The sequence below is a fragment of the Gopherus flavomarginatus genome, chromosome 6 (genome assembly GCF_025201925.1).
Source record: "Gopherus flavomarginatus isolate rGopFla2 chromosome 6, rGopFla2.mat.asm, whole genome shotgun sequence".
NCBI classification, from domain to species: Eukaryota; Metazoa; Chordata; order Testudines; family Testudinidae; genus Gopherus; species Gopherus flavomarginatus.
Genome location: NC_066622.1, coordinates 27,418,259 through 27,434,427, shown reverse-complemented (window position 1 = coordinate 27,434,427; position 16,169 = coordinate 27,418,259). Strand labels below are relative to the sequence as shown.

The 16,169-nt window shown below is 40.3% G+C and overlaps 1 protein-coding gene across 1 annotated transcript in view; it reads left to right on the top strand.

Moving 5' to 3' along the window:
• Positions 1-16,169, top strand: part of CACNA2D3 (calcium voltage-gated channel auxiliary subunit alpha2delta 3) — a 689,427-nt gene that overhangs the window by 557,320 nt on the left and 115,938 nt on the right. The gene's annotated exons all lie outside the window — the stretch shown is intronic.

Genomic DNA, 16,169 nt, shown 5'->3' with positions numbered 1-16,169 from the left:
CGGTCTCCCATAGTATTCTTGCCAGCAAGTTAAAGAAGTATGATCTGGATGTTTGGACTATAAGGTGGATAGAGAGCTGGCTAGATCGTCAGGCTCAACGGGTAGTGATCAACGGCTCCATGTCTAGTTGGCAGTCGGTTTCAAGTGGAGTGCCCCAAGGATCGGTCGTGGGGCCGGATTTGTTCAATATCTTCATTAATGATCTGGAGGATGGCATGGACTGCACTCTCAGCAAGTTTGCAGATGACACTAAACTTGGAGGAGTAGTAGATACGCTGGAGGGTAGGGATAGGATACAGAGGGACCTAGACAAATTAGAGGAATGGGCCAAAAGAAATCTGATGAGGTTCAACAAGGACAAGTGCAGAGTCCTGCACTTAGGTAGGAAGAATCCCATGCACTGTTACAGACTAGGGACTGAATGGCTAGAAAGCAGTTTTGCAGAAAAGGACCCAGGGGTTACAGTGAATGTGAAGCTGGATATGACTTAACAGTGTGCCCTTGTTGCCAAGAAGGCTAATGGCATTTTGGGCTGTATAAGTAGGGGCATTGCCAGCAGATCGAGGGACGTGATCATTCCCCTCTATTCGACATTGATGAGGCCTCATCTGGAGTACTGTGTCCAGTTTCGGGCCTCACACTACAAGAAGGATGTGGAAAAATTGGAAAAAGTCCTGCGGAGGGCAACAAAAATGATTAGGGGCTGGAGCACATGACTTATGAGGAGAGGCTGAGGGAACTGGGATTGTTTAATCTGCAGAAGAGAAGAATGAGGGGGGATTTGATAGCTGCTTTCAACTACCTGAAAGGGGTTCCAAAGAGGATGGATCTAGACTGTTTTCAGTGGTACCCAATGACAGAACAAGGAGAAATGGTCTCAAGTTGCAGTGGAGGAGGTTTAGATTGGATATTAGGAAAAACTTTTTTACTAGAAGGGTGTTGAAGCACTGCAATGGGTTACCTAGGGAGGTGGTGGAATCTCCTTCCTTAGAGGTTTTTAAGGTCAGGCTTGAGAAAGCCCTGGCTGGGATGATTTAGTTGGGAATTGGTCCTGCTTTGAGCAGGGGATTGGACTAGATGACCTCCTGAGGTCCCTTCCAACTCTGATATTCTATGATTCTGTTACAATATCAGAGGGGTAGCCATGTTAGTCTGGATCTGTAAAAAGCGACAAAAGAGTCCTGTGACACCTTATAGACTAACAGATGTATTGGAGCATAAGCTTTCGTGGGTGAATACCCACTTCATCAGACGCTGTATGTTACAGTTCACGCATTCAATATAGTTAAACCTCATTGCCTGCCACCTTCAAATCCACAGCTCAAGAAATTAGGTTGTAAGTAAGCAAAGTTATCAACAATTGTTTTTTCTTGTCTTTACCGTTCTAGTAATAATTTTCCTTTTCTCAAATGGGCACTGCTTCCCATCATTTACAAAAGATCCGATACTACCCAATGGGATGGATACTACTAATACACTCAATAAAGGTGACCACTATTTTACTAACTGAGGAGGTGTTCCTTGTAAAGATGGCTACCATTTCCAATAACTGAGAGCACAGGCTGCCTCCTAGAACCTGACCCCCATTTCAATAGAGCACTTCTGCGGCTATATTTCTCAACCTTCAAATCTGCCAGTGTGGGACAGCAAAGTGTGTGGAAAATGGATGGAAATTAGAACACCTGTACTTTGTTGTATGTTGCAACATTATTACCAGCTTCAATGGTTTTCCACTATAAATCCTGTTTTAACAATATTTTCACACTATCAATTAAATACACCAATTTCTTTAAAAAAAATAAAAGAAAACAGGAATTCTAAGTCCGCTATGTGGGTCATTAGCAGCATTTGAATCCAGCTCTTTCATATCCCAAGCCCAAGCCTTTATCAGAAGTAACTTCTGCTTTTGTGTGGAGCAGCCTCTAAAGGGGAAAGCAACATTCATTTTGCCAGTGAGCAGCACAGCACTAGAGTGGTGAGAATCAGGACTACAAGATTTTATTCCCATCTTTGGAAGCGGAGTGTGGTCTAGTGGTTACAACCAATGTGTACCCAAGCACATAGATTTGGAAGGTTCTTTCTGAGAGGTGGTGTGGCTGAGTTGAGAGGTTGGAGTTGTCATATTAAGGATCTAGGCTCTGTTCCCAGCTCTGCTAGAAGTGACTTACGCATATTTTTGATTACCTCCTTTGTAAAATGGAGTGGCTGGTATTTGACTGCCTTCTGAGGAAGGGATATAAGTCATTAAGTGCATGAAGTGCACACAAATATAAACATCAATGTTTTAAGAGCTGAGATTTTAATTTTTGATGGGGATCTCTTCCTCCTTTGTCTCCCCATCAACTGGGAGTCTGATTCAACTGACATGCAGTATATTTGAAAGTATGTGTCAAAGTGAGGTTGCACCTCGGCAAGATGGTCACCTTTTGGTTCTTGTTTCTAATGGAACTGAAGAAATACATTGTTCCGGGGAAGAGGGCTGCTGTCTATGCTGTGAACCTCATCTCAGTCAAAGAGCAGCATCTGGGGTTCCCAGGTGAGGGAACTTTTGAGATCCAGTGTTAGGGTGTTTTCTGTCCTCTGCTTTATTCTCTGCAGCTTTCATGGAGGCTCCTCCACCCTGAGGAATTGTGGTTGGTCTGGTGAAGCAGGTGTGGCCATACACAAGCCGACCTCACCACAGGAATGCAGGAACCATTGAGCTGGAGAGGGTAGAAATAAAACTAATTTCCCTCCACTTCACTCACTCACACACACACATAATTATCCCACCCCGTCCCTCTCTACCCGTTTGCCTCTCTTTCCTATTCCACTGGAGGGAAAGTTGGGGGGCATCCCTACCTGCCCCTAACCACCCTATATTTATCATATTAAGGTAAGTCAGAAAATTCCATAAACAAACAAACAAAGTAGTTTAAATGAGATTGTCTGGTTAAATGAGTCTTATCCCCAGCACACAATCGCGGAATAGTAAGGGTAGGCCAAATAATGGGACACCTATCAACTATTCTCTAAAGCTTAGCATATCCCCACTGATAAAAACAGATTCCACAGGGTCACAGGAAAAGTGTCCTTCTGCCTCCAGTTGATGAGAAGATACACAATTCATTGATCTCCCTCACAGCATAAAAGAAAATCTTAATTATAATCTCATCATTCTCATAAAAAATACGAGAACAATTAACTTGTGCAAAAATGTCAACCTGGATAATGGCTAATGTTTCTGTAGATATAATTAAGGTTTTTCGTTGTACTATGGGGATATTGATGTGTTATGTATAATGTTTCCTTTATTAGTTGGAGACAAAATAAAGTTCCTTATGAAAGTACGAAGTCTGTCCATCAGTGCAAATGTGCTGGGTGGGCTTTAGGGCAGGGGCAGGCAAACTTTTTGGCCTAAGGGCCGCATCGGGTTTCAGAGGGTAGCTGGAATTTTGTTTCTCTCCCCTGGTTAGATTTAATTGAGGTTCCCCTTTAATATTCATATTCTAATATATTTTGTTTATAAAAAAGACTTACTATTTTAGGGTATTCTGCAAATAAAAATGTTCTGGTGTAGATTTATTTTCAGTCAATACCTCTGTGGCGAAGACAGTGATTTTACCCCAAAGGAGTGTCTCAGTTGCCAGTGTGCTGTAATCCATTGATTTCATGGGAATCAGGAATATTTAATCCATAAAATAGAAAGTGTGGTGTTGGCAGAATTTAGATTTTAGATATAAATTATTTTGAAAATATTACCATAAATGACTTAGGAGCCTAAGTCCCATTTTCAAAAGTGACTTAGAACCTGACATAGGACCAGATTTTTAAAGGTATTTAGGCATTGCTCTGCTCAACGCAGCAACACCAAGCTGATTTAGGAGTCAAAGTCTCACTGAAAGTCAATGGGACTTAGGAACCTAAGTCACTTTTGAAAGCGAAACAAAATGAAAACAGTCAAGTAGGAGTTGCAACACTGTGGTAGCACTGCCTAAATGCCTTTACAAATCTGGACTTTGGGCACGTAGGCGTTTAAGTCTCACAGGTGCTTTTGAACATATTACTTATAATCCTTTGTCTCGTTGAAAAGGGATTAAAGATGGTTCAGTGTGACGTATCCCCAAAGCAAATCCTAAAGTGCAAGGAATGTCATGTTATAGGACACCTGTTAATTATGCCCTAAAGCAGAGGTGGGCAAACTGTGGCCCGCGGGACCATTCTGCCCAGCCCCTGAGCTCCTGGCCTGGGAGGCTAGTTCCCAGCCCCTCCCCTGCTGTTGTCCCGCCCCCACAGCCTCAGTTCACTGCGCCCTGGGTGCAATGCTCTGGGCAGCAGGGCTGTGAGCTCCTGTGGTGGCTTAGCTGCAGAGCCCGGCCCGATCTGGTGCTCTGTGCTGCACGGTGCGTGGCTGGCTCCAGCCAGCCACCGGTGCTCCAGGCATTGTGATAAGCAAGCAGGGAGCGGGGGAGGGGGATTAGATAGAGGGCAGGGACGTTCGGGGGGTGGTCAGGGGCTGGGGGTGTAGATAGGGGTGGGAGCGGAGCTTCTGGGGGCGGTCAGGGAGCAGGGGGGATGGATGGAGCAGGGGTCCCGGAGGGACCATCAGGAATGAGAGGAGGGATTGGATGTGGCAGTGGGGGGTGGTCAGGGGTTGGGGTTCCAGGGACAGTCAGGGGACAAGGAGAAGGGGGGAGATATGGGGTAGGGGTTCTGGGGGGGCAGTCAGGAAGGAGAGGGGTTGGTTTGATGGGGCAGTTAGGGGCGGGAGTTCCAGGGATTGTCAGGGGACAGAGAGCAGGAGGGGTGGATGGGATAGGTGTCCGGGGGGGGGGCATCGGGGGCGAGAAGCGGGGGGGGCAGATAGGGGATGGGGGCCAGGCCATACCTGGCTGTTTGGCTAGGCGCAGTCTCCCCTAACTGGCCCTCCATACAATTTCTGAAACCCAATGCAGCCCTTAGGCCAAAAATTTTGCCCACCCCTGCTCTATCCAATCCCTTCTGTTCTCTTTGTATTTCTTTCTCTTTTTGTTTTCATCTTTTGTAGAAGGCCCCTTATCTATGCTAACATATCTCATTCCATGCTAACAGAAATGCTTATTCCAAATGGAGGAAGCATAATCCAATAATAACATCAGGAGATCTTCAAAATCAATGAGTTTGTAGCGTTAGAATGGTTGGCAACACTGCCACATAGAATTTGACTACTGCTGCTGCTTTACCATCTGTCCCTCCTCTGTCAGTCCAAAGTGAGAATATATTTACTTGACTGGAGAAAATGCCTAGATGCTTTTTAAATTCCTGCCACTCCAACTAACAAACTATGACTTTATCAACTTAAATGGATGCAAATTTGAGTTAGGGGTGTAGGTATGAGTATTTATAAATATACAGGTATATTTATTGTGTTTGTGTACACTCTGAAAGCTTAATTTATTTGCAGCAGAGATATGGATCATAAGCCTGAAAAATGTGTGTATGGTGTGTAGTTAAAATGCAGTTATGTTCAGAAGAGAAATGTCTTAGTGTTCCACATTATGTTCCCTCAGTGATTTCTATATCAAATTTATATTTAAAAAGCATATTTTTAAATTGCTAGTGCTGCAAGGTCAACCTATGGGTTTTTTTATTATTTTTATTCTAGCAGGATCGGGATAATTTGGATGGGAATTTTGATTTTTGATGGCAACACAGCTGATTGGGAATGACTCAGTTTAGGACTGAGCTTCTCTTCTGCAGCTTGTGTGAATTGTAGCAACAATGTGATTTTATGGTGAATTAACACAAATTTGACTATTGTACTCTTGTATTATTCTCTGGTGTGGTTCAGTTTCAAAGTGATTTGCAGCAGATTCTATGTGTTGGCCCTTTGACAGAGGTTGTGTTTTTTGACATTTCGAAATGGAAAGTGGTGATAATGCAGTAACGGTTGGCCCATACCAGTTGCTCATAAGGAGGAAGAAGGCCCAGTCCCAGTCCCAGTTCTTGCTCTCCCTAAATACAAGGAAAAAGATCTAGTATCATTACAGGTGACCAACTTATCAAAGGGAGTCAAAATGGGGGAGGTGGTTGGGGGGGGGGATGAAGAAAGGGCCATCAGAGCTGAAACATTGCAGAGCATGCTCCTTTTCAAGGGTGTTTGGCACAGCTCCCACTCCACTGACCATCTCCCTAGGGATACTGAAGGAATTCTGATTTGCTCTCTTCATTCACCTCCCACCCCTGTATACAGGTTGTGGTCCAAATGCAATAGTATAGACTAGTCTTTACATTATATAGCACCTTTCATTCTGAATGGTCCCCAAACACTTCATAACTGGTACGCAAAACTGCACCACTGAAATCTTGCCACATTTGGGATGGAGCACAGCCGTTAACAGATACACCTCACACTGCACAACATTGATAGGGGGAGAATTTTGGTCAGGAACATTAAGGTAAATTTCTGACTTACAAAAGTAATCGAGGGATCTTTAGTGTCACCACAGACAAGACAGTGCCTTGGATTTTAAAGCATCAGCCAAAAGACCCATAAGCAAGCAGTAAACTGCATGGTGCTCAGTGCATCTGTCTCAGAAAGATGAAGAACTGAGCAGAGCTGGCCAGAATCTTGAGGCATGTCAAACCCAAGGCTTAGTCTATTCTCCATCCTCTTAGGCTTCTGGAATACAAGTAGAGAAATGCTCTTATTTTCCCTTTACTGTGTGAGATCAGGTACATTCTAAAATCTCTTGACTAATTTATGAACCTATCTAGTCCTATTTGCTTTGTAGAGAGGAGTATGAGAATCAACATAAACAAAGTGACTGTTAAATATGTCTGCAGTCTGATGTTGCAGGATGCAAAAGCAACATGATACCTTGCTAATATGAGACATTTTAAATATTAGGAATGATTGTTGAGTATCTCTGTATTGCATTTTAATAAATACTGATGCTGTCATTTGAAGAAGAGCTTTCTAAGTGAGTTTAAATAGTAAATATATTAAAAAGATGCTGCTGCTTTGAAAATCTAGTCTGAATGTCATTACCATGTTCATTTCAGAATGCAAAGGTTACAGTAGAAGATAGTTTATAGTTATTAGATTAACTGACTTTTAAGTACAACAGGATTTCCCCCGCCTCCTCTGCCCATGTCAGTAACTGAAGGCTCCTTGTCTGTTCCAATAAAAGTAGAAATCACTAGTGCCACCTATTGGTGAAAATATGGAATTGCATAAATCTTGTTAATTTGCATACCACTAGAGTGCAGTGAGGTCAGGAAGGAGGGTTTAATGGGACAAATAGCTAGTCACTTTGTTCTGTTGTTTAATTTGATTATTTCCTGTTGAGATATAATTTTTAAATAGAAACTCTTTTGCTATTGGACATTTATATTTGAATGTCAACATTAATCACCGTATCACATGCAAAGCACTAGGTGGACACTGCGTGCAGACAAAACTTCCTGTAATACCTACATTACTGTTTTAAGTCAGAGTAACGTGTTCACAAACACATTTTAAAAGCATCAGAGCCCTTACTTGTCAGGTAAGAATTTTAGTCTCTGAATACAAGCAAGCCCTGATTAAGGTATGTCCAATTAACTGAAAGTCCAACTTAACTAAAGGTGGGTTATGTTCCCCCAACCTGTGTGGGCCCAGTTCCATAACAGAGCTGAATAAAAGAACCTTTTGGTCTGAAGATTTCTCCTAGCCCAATGTAATCAGGAGAGGAGACGGAAACCCTACCCTCCAAAACCTACCCTTCAAGCAGAGTATGCACCTCCTTATCAGCAAATGGTGGTTAGTGGGGAGAGACATCCAAGGATCTCCAGGTATGTCCAATAATGCCCCCTTTCTGCTGGAGATACATCGAGAGTGCTGAAGCAATTGCTGCACGTGCCCAGCGCCAAGGTTGGGAACAAACCAAGATTAAGGAATAGTAAGTGGGGGGAGCCCCACTGCAGCTTCACTACTACAAGTCTCTTGGTTGAGGATTTTGTTTTCCCTTTACATAGCAAGCCAAACTGTTTCCTTAAGAACATGGCCTTGAGACAGCCAGTTTTTATCTTCTTTTGGTATACAGTAGAAGTCAGAGTTACGAATACCTCGTTAATGGAGGTTGTTCATCACTCTGAACAAATCGTTATGGTTCTTTCAAAAGTTTACAACTGAACATTGACTTAATTCAGCTTTGAAGCGTTACTATGCAGAAGAAATGCTGCTTTCCCTTTATTTTTTTAGTAGTTTACGTTTAACACAGTACTGAACTGTATTTGCTTTTTTTGTGTGTCCCTCTGCTGCTGCCTGATTGTGTACTTCCAGTTCCAAATGAGGTGTGTGATTGACTGGTCAGTTCATAACTCTGATTGTTCATAACTCTTGAGGTTTTACTGTATATGTAAAAGAGAAGACTTGTGTATCTTGTCCTAAGGGACAGATTCTGCCACTCATGGACATGTTAATTAGTAGTTTACTTCTCAAATACAACTTTTCAAAACAATTACGGTAGTCAGGCATCAAGTTACTGCTCAGATTCAGTGAGGATGACAGAATCTGGCCCAAATCTTTGGATGCTGCAATGATTTTCCCATTACAAAGAAGCAAAAGTTAAAAAGAGAAGGGTAGATACTTCTTACCTGGTGCTACGCTGATTAATTTCTTTATACAGTATATTATCTTTCTATAGGCATGTGGTATTTAAAGTTCTACGGAATCTGTCATTCAAGTATCATATAATAACAAGCCACATTTAGCAGGTGTATTTAATTCCGTAGTAGTTGATGTCAGAGCACAAGGACACAATGAGTATTGGGTTGCTCACTATTCTTTGCCATGGAAATAAAAATAGACTAAAGTTTTGCAAAGCTGGAAACATTATTCTGTAGTGTCAGTGTTGCAGTGCACAAGGAAAAGTCATATTGACTTGTGACAACTATTTTTTATATATCCTTTTTATACTTATCCACTGATATATAATGATAGTGATAGAAATAAATTCTTAGGTGAAAGATTTCATGTAAATGAACATGTTGTAATGGCTTACTAGAATAAAGCAAATCCATTAATACAATTTATTTATATTAAAACTATTGATTGTTTTAAAGTATTTTCAGGACTACTTTGAATATATGTTTGCTTGTTTACAATATAAAGTTGAAAAGAATCAAGCCATTTTATAAATTAAAAGTAGGAGAATGAAACTAATTTTCTGGTAAAGGTAGCCTAGCAACAGCTCTTTTCTCTGACAATTTCATTGCATATTCCCTATCTCACAACAGCACTATATTATGCAAACATATAATTTTCACACCTTTAAATAAATCATTCCCTATAAAAACTGAACAAGGGCATTTCCCCTTTCAAATATTTAACTTTTCAACGAGGATCTTTTAATAACTTAGATTAGAGAAAATGCAATTAATAAATAAAGTAAAAGAGGCTACTGTTTAAAAATCCCAACAGATCAGCTCATAAACATGCTCCATCATTTTGTTGCCAAACCTTTGTTAGCCACTACTTTTTTCTCTACGGTCTCCTAATCAGTCACCTTCAGAATTATACTTTCAGTGCTAAATCACTGCTTCCTATATTTTATGCTAACCTGGTGCTTTGTGTTGGTAGTCACCCAGAGGTAGGCAAGTCTACTTGAAATCATGGACAGGTCATGTTTTTGTTTGATTCTTTCATAGACCTCCCAGCTTCACCTCACCCCTTTGCTCACTTTCTATTTTCACATGCTCATCATTTATACGTCATTACAATGGTTCAAAATTAAAGAAAGTCAGTTAAAGGATATAAAATCCCTTAGATAATTTGAATAACCCCACCTAGTAGATGTTGATCTTTTAGCCAGATCCCCTCTGTCATAAACAACTAAGAAGGAGGTGGCAGCAGCTGTATTTGAAGCTTAAGTTTCAAGCCTGGAGCACACCATGATTTTGGGAATCTCCATTTTTGGGACACTTTAAAGGGGCCTGATTTTAGTGAACATTGACTCTCTAAAAACCATGCCCCTTTCAGGTGTCACAAGTTGGACACTCAAAAATGGAGGCATTCGAAATCGAGAGTCACTTTTGAAAGTGACAGTCTTTATGGTGCTGGTCACGTGTATTCAAACTTCTATGTTCAGGTCTTTGTGAATAAATCAGCACATAAAGACTTATACATGGAAATCAAACTCTGATTACATGTCAGCTGTCCAAGACTATCTGAGACTCTTGTTTAACCAGGCTTCAGGTAAGTAAGGTTTGACTGTATTGCGATATGGGAGTATTCCAGGTTACCTGTTAGTATTTAGCTACCCATTATTAGGTTTGTGAAAAATTCTCTTCTTCAGTTAGTTATCTCAGGACTCAGTTAGACTCAGGACTCAGTTAGACTCAGTCAATGACATTTTAACGCCTTGGGTTCAGATTTTAAAAGTGTGTGGCATGTGCATGTGCCTGTAAGCATATGTTTTGGGAGTTTTGCAAATGAAAAGTGTCAGCACAAACTTTTACAGGTATGAGCCTTGTAAATTAAGCTATTAACTTCAACAGGTTAACACTCTGTAAGTACCAGTTACCTTTAGGAATGAAGCATATTGTAAATGCCTCACACATAGTCAAGTATTTCCTCCATTCTATTGCACTTTGGAATATTAAATTAAAGTATTAGATAGGATAAAGCATCTATTAATTGTTCATAAAATATTGTGTACTGTTCAGATTACCCACTGTTTTACCTGCCACTACTTTGAATGTGACTACAGCCGTGCTTAAAAGGAATATCCCCACCTATAAAAAGTTATCTCTTAGTAGTAGTGTTTAAGGGAAAACAAACATGCCATTGCAATGAAATACCATTCAAAGGTTCTAAGTTTCTAAAATATATGCTTTTCTCATATTCAAGACAGCAATTTACTTAATCTTTACTCCAGTTTGTAAGCCTCTGAACATATAATCAGTAGTAATGCTTAGTAAATCCCTTGCACTGTCCCTGCATGCTTTAGTGGAAAACACAGTTAGTTTATATTTGGGTCTAATACATTTTTCATATTCTCTTCATATTCATAAATCTAATATTGAAATGCATACTAATAGCTTCAGTAAAAAGCAGAATGTACATTCAGTGTTCAAGGCATTTGCATGCATACATTCTCAGTTCACTTCATCATTTAGAAATGATGCCTTTATCTGATAGCACAGTTCTTGAGGAGTATATTTATCTGTTAATGTAATCATAATTTCTGAGTGTAAGTGCCATGGTTGCATAATCCATCTATTTAATTCTATAGCACTCATCACCTAGAATCCAAGTGCTGCACAGGTAAAGTAGATCTGTATGATGATATGTATAGTGAACTTCAAAGAGGATTTTGCTTCTCACTCTTGGCCAGTTGTGTTAGGCTGTTCATTTTGAAAAGTGTGGCTGACGTGGGAAAGTTTAGCAGATGTGTGGATCTAGTAGTGTGCTCTAGTAGCAGATTCTAGAGGTTTTTGCCAAAGGACGTTGCTGCCAACCAAATAATTCCTTGATTACATTACATGGGAGAGAATCTGGACTGGTTTTATGAAATTAAGATAATGCTGCCTTGGTTTGAATTGTAAGCAATTTATTGTTTGTTTCTCTGCAGTTACGAGGATAATAAATAAATTCATCATAAATTAACTACTGTGGATTAGCTAGTTTATCCCCTTCCTTGAAAAACCTTTTACTTCCAAAAATGCACAGGATTTGCAGATTCTCATTCCCTCCTTGAAGCGAGAATGGCAGTCTTGATTAAGAAACTCAGCTTGCAATATCACAAAGGCAAGAAGTCCATGGAAAACTCAGGCCCCAAATCTGTCGATCCCTCTCTAATCATGCAGAGCTGACCACAGGCTCAACCCCTGTTGGTAACATGCTGTAGTTATGTACTTTGCTCTCACTGAATCATCTGTCCCTTTCTCCTTGATGGGTCAATGTACAGTTGCCAATTTTGGTTGGTTGTATTCCTGGAGATTTCATCACATGACATAATCTTTAAAGATTAATCTTCAGTTCCCAGAGACTCCAGGTCAATCCTGGATGATTGGCAACCCTAGGTCAATGCCACATCCAGGTGATTATTGTTGCTGGCTGCCTTACCAGGGGAGCATGCAGTCATATTTCAGGTAACACACAACCAAAAAATAACAAGAATCTTGTGTGAATGTTATTAATATGACCTTTCCAGCCCTGTTTTGCAGATCACAAAGATTCAAATAAGCATACTTTTTCAATGCTGAACTAAAGGGAGCCTCTGCACTTTTGTCATCTGGCCAGCAGCAAATAGGAAGTTATTATTATGCAAACAATGGTTTCTTATTTTCTTAATGTTGCAAATGAAAGATACACTATGTATAATGTAGTTAAGCTGCCTACTTTGAAAAAACAAGGAGGGGCGTCCTCTCTCTGATTGGAAGTGGGATCACTTGGGGTTAATGAAGTTTACATTTTTATTATCCTTCTGACAGTTTTGGATGGAAAGACAGCACTCAGTACTTGTGTTTCTCTCCATCTGTTTAACCGTTAATGGGCTTTTTCTGTAGAGAACATAGTGAAATCTGTGTGGTTTTATCTCCTATTCTAAATTGGAAACAAATTTGCAAGTAGGACCACTTCCTTCATCTCCATTTTCCATGTATTGATTCTGAAAACTAAGTGACAAGGTGACCCCTATTTGAAAGATAAGAATAGTACAATCCATTTCTTTTAGTTGTCTTTTCAAATGGCAGACAGTGAACAAGCTATCCTGATGTTTTTAGGAATAAAGGGGCTCTTCCAGAGTTTACGGGGGAAACACTGTGTTTATAGAAATACTCTACATTGCATTGTTGAAACTATTTGTCAATGACCTTTACTGGCAAAATAAAGCTGTGCAAATAACTCATTATTTCAGCAGCAGATGTCCATATCTTTACAAATTAAGGCCATTTCTGTAGGGAATCCCTGGATTCAGCAGCATACAATGAGCAGCTAAAAATAATCTGTAAGGCGTTTGAAAATTATCCCTTATGAACTGCAGTGGTTGTGAAAGATAATTTGTGGTTCTCACAGAATACTCAGCAAATTGTGTCTTTCATCTGAATTTTATTTTTACAGATAAACATTACATTTTTCATATTGCAAAATTGTAAGTTTGCATTTGTTAATTTAAATGATTGGCTCTGTATTTTTCTCTGAGAGTCTGTTGAGATTTAAAACCGTTAATAAACATTATCATCTTAAATGGCTGTTTGTGGCAATAGTGGGCTGAATTTATAAATGTATTCAATTTTATCAAAGCATAATGTGATGTTTCTGCATTTTTTTAACATACAGCATATTAGAATGTGCATGACACGTTTAGTATGGGTTGGCCTACTCCAGTCATACAAAGAAATGCATTAATGGAAGTAAGAAATATCTTGCTTTATGGCAGAATTTCACGTGGAATTAAGGCCTGAAAATGCCAAAAGCAGCTTAAAGATAACCTAAAAAAATATTTTAAAATCATTTTTGTGTCTTTTTTTGTTTCTTTAGGAAGAGAGTCTAAAAGGTTTTGGTAGGTAGGTTTGGGTTTTTTTAAGGAGTGAGCAGAGGGTATTTGTACTTGAAGTGCCATAGCTGAGTCCCAGGTTACTGGGAGCAGTGTCAGTGAAATCCTGGCTCCACTGAAGTCAGTTGGAGCTTTAGCATTTTTCACATTTGCATCTGCGGTCTAATTGCACGGGTGTGCTGGGCTCTTAAATTTGGGTTGTGTGTATATGTCCACCAGCTCCATTGTAATTCCCACAGGTAAAAGGCCTTTGAATTTGGTTTGGCACTGAGGCTTTTGATTTAGTGCACAGATGGTAAAATTCCATCCAATACCCTTGCATCACTACCCTAGTTAAAAAAAAAATCCTTTTTTTGGAGGGGAAGGGGTTACAAAATGCTAATTCTGAAAATAAAATTCAGGCTAGAAAATTTAGACATATGTATTATAATACTATATTTAAATGGTGCAGTGAACTTCCTAGCCAAATATTTTATTTGAAAAAATGTTTCTGCAGTTTAAGAATATCCTTTCCCTTCTGGTTTTCTGGTGTTGAGGATTTTGTGGCTGCAACATCCTCTTACAGCAAACTTTTTGTTTCTGGATCCCTCTTCTAGGATTGATCCTACAGGGAGTCTAGTCAGACAGAAGAGAAAGAATAACAATATACAAACACACAATTGTATTGGCAAAAACAATGAGTCCTTGTGGCACCTTAGAGACTAGCACATTTTTTGGACATAAGCTTTCGTGGGCTAAACCCCACTTCATCAGATGCATGGAGTGGAAAATACAGTAGGCAGGTATAAATACACAGCACATGAAAAGATGGGAGTTGCCTTACCAAGTGAGGGGTCAGTGCTAACAAGCCAATTCAATTAAGGTGGAAGTGGGCTATTCTCAACAGTTAACAAGGAGTGAATTCCAGGGCAGGAAAAACCACTTTTGTAGTGCTAATGAGGCCAGTGTAATCATGGTGGCCCACAGTATTTCAACAATTTCCACCCCACCATCAACCTCAGCATGGACCAGTCCACACAAGAGATCCACTTCCTGGACACTACAGTGCAAAAAAGCGATGGTCACATAAACACCACCCTATACCAAAAACCTAATGACCGCTATACTTACCTACATCCCTCTAGCTTTTATCCAGACTACATCACACGATCCATTGTCTACAGCCAAACTCTTAAGATACAACCGCATTTGCCTCAATCCCTCAGACAGAGACAAACACCTACAGGATCTCTATCAAGCATTCTTAAAACTACAGTACCCACATGGTGAAGTGAAGAAACAGATTGATAGAGCCAGAAGGGTATCCAGAAGTCACTACTATAGGACAGGCCCAACAAAGAAAGTAACAGAACGCCACTAACCGTCACCTACAGCCCCCAACTAAAACCTCTCCGGTGCATCATCAAGAATCTACAACCTATCACTGGGAGACAAGCCAGTCCTCGTTTATGGACAGCCCCCCAACGTGAAGCAAATACTCACCAGCAACTACACACCACACAACAAAAACGCTAACCCAGGAACCAATCCCTGCAACAAACTCTCTTGCCAACTCTGTCCACATAGCTATTCAAGGGACACCATCATAGGACCTAACCACATCAGCTACACCATCAGGGGCTCGTTCACCTGCACGTCTGCTAATGTGATATATGCCATCATTTGCCAGCAATGCCCCTCTGCCATGTACATTGGCCAAACCAGTCAGTCTCTCTGCAAAAGAATAAATGGACACAAATCAGACATCAAGAAGTATAACATTAAAAAATCAGTAGGAGAACACTTCAATCTAACTGGACACTCAATAACAGACTTAAAAGTGGCAATTCTTCAACAACAAAACTTCAGAAATAGACTCCAGCGAGAAATTGCGGAACTGGAATTAATTTGCAAACTGAATACCATCAAATTAGGCCTGAATAAAGACTGGGAGTGGATGGGTCACTACAAAATCTAATTTCCCTCTGCTGATACTTACACCTTCTTGTCAACTGCTTGAAATGGGCCACCTTGATTACATTGGCCTCATTAGCACTACAAAGGTGATTTTTCCTCCCTTGGTATTCACCCCTTATTGTCAACTGTTGAGAATAGCCCACTTCCACCTTAATTGAATTGGCTCATTAGCACTGATCTCCAACTTGGTAAGGCAACTCCAATCTTTTCATGTGCTGTGTATTTATACCTGCCTACTATGTTTTCCACTCCATGCATCTGATGAAGTGGGTTTTAGCCCATGAAAGCTTACGCCCCAAAAAATTTGTTAGTCTCTAAGGTGCCACAAGGACTCCTTGTTGTTTTTGCTGATGCAGACTAACACAGCTACCACTCTGAAACCTGACAATTGTATTGGTTTCAGAACCAAATCCATTATTTTATTCCTGTTACGAGAGTTGCCAAATGGAAGTTTTATGAATTAAGACCCTCAGAAGTGTCTCTGGTGGTTGTGTATTATTTCCTCAACAAAGGACTAAGTGTTTATATGTTTATATTTTATTTTTTGCTTCTGTCAGTGCCCTTTCTCAAATCCTCGTATCAGAATGCCACAGTACCCTCATGTTAACTATTCCTCCTTCACTTCCATCTTGCCCACTCCTCCTTACTGTTCCCCAAGTAAGAAAAGAAAGATATTTCTGTCTCTGAATGTGGCCTAGAAGTGAACTGCTA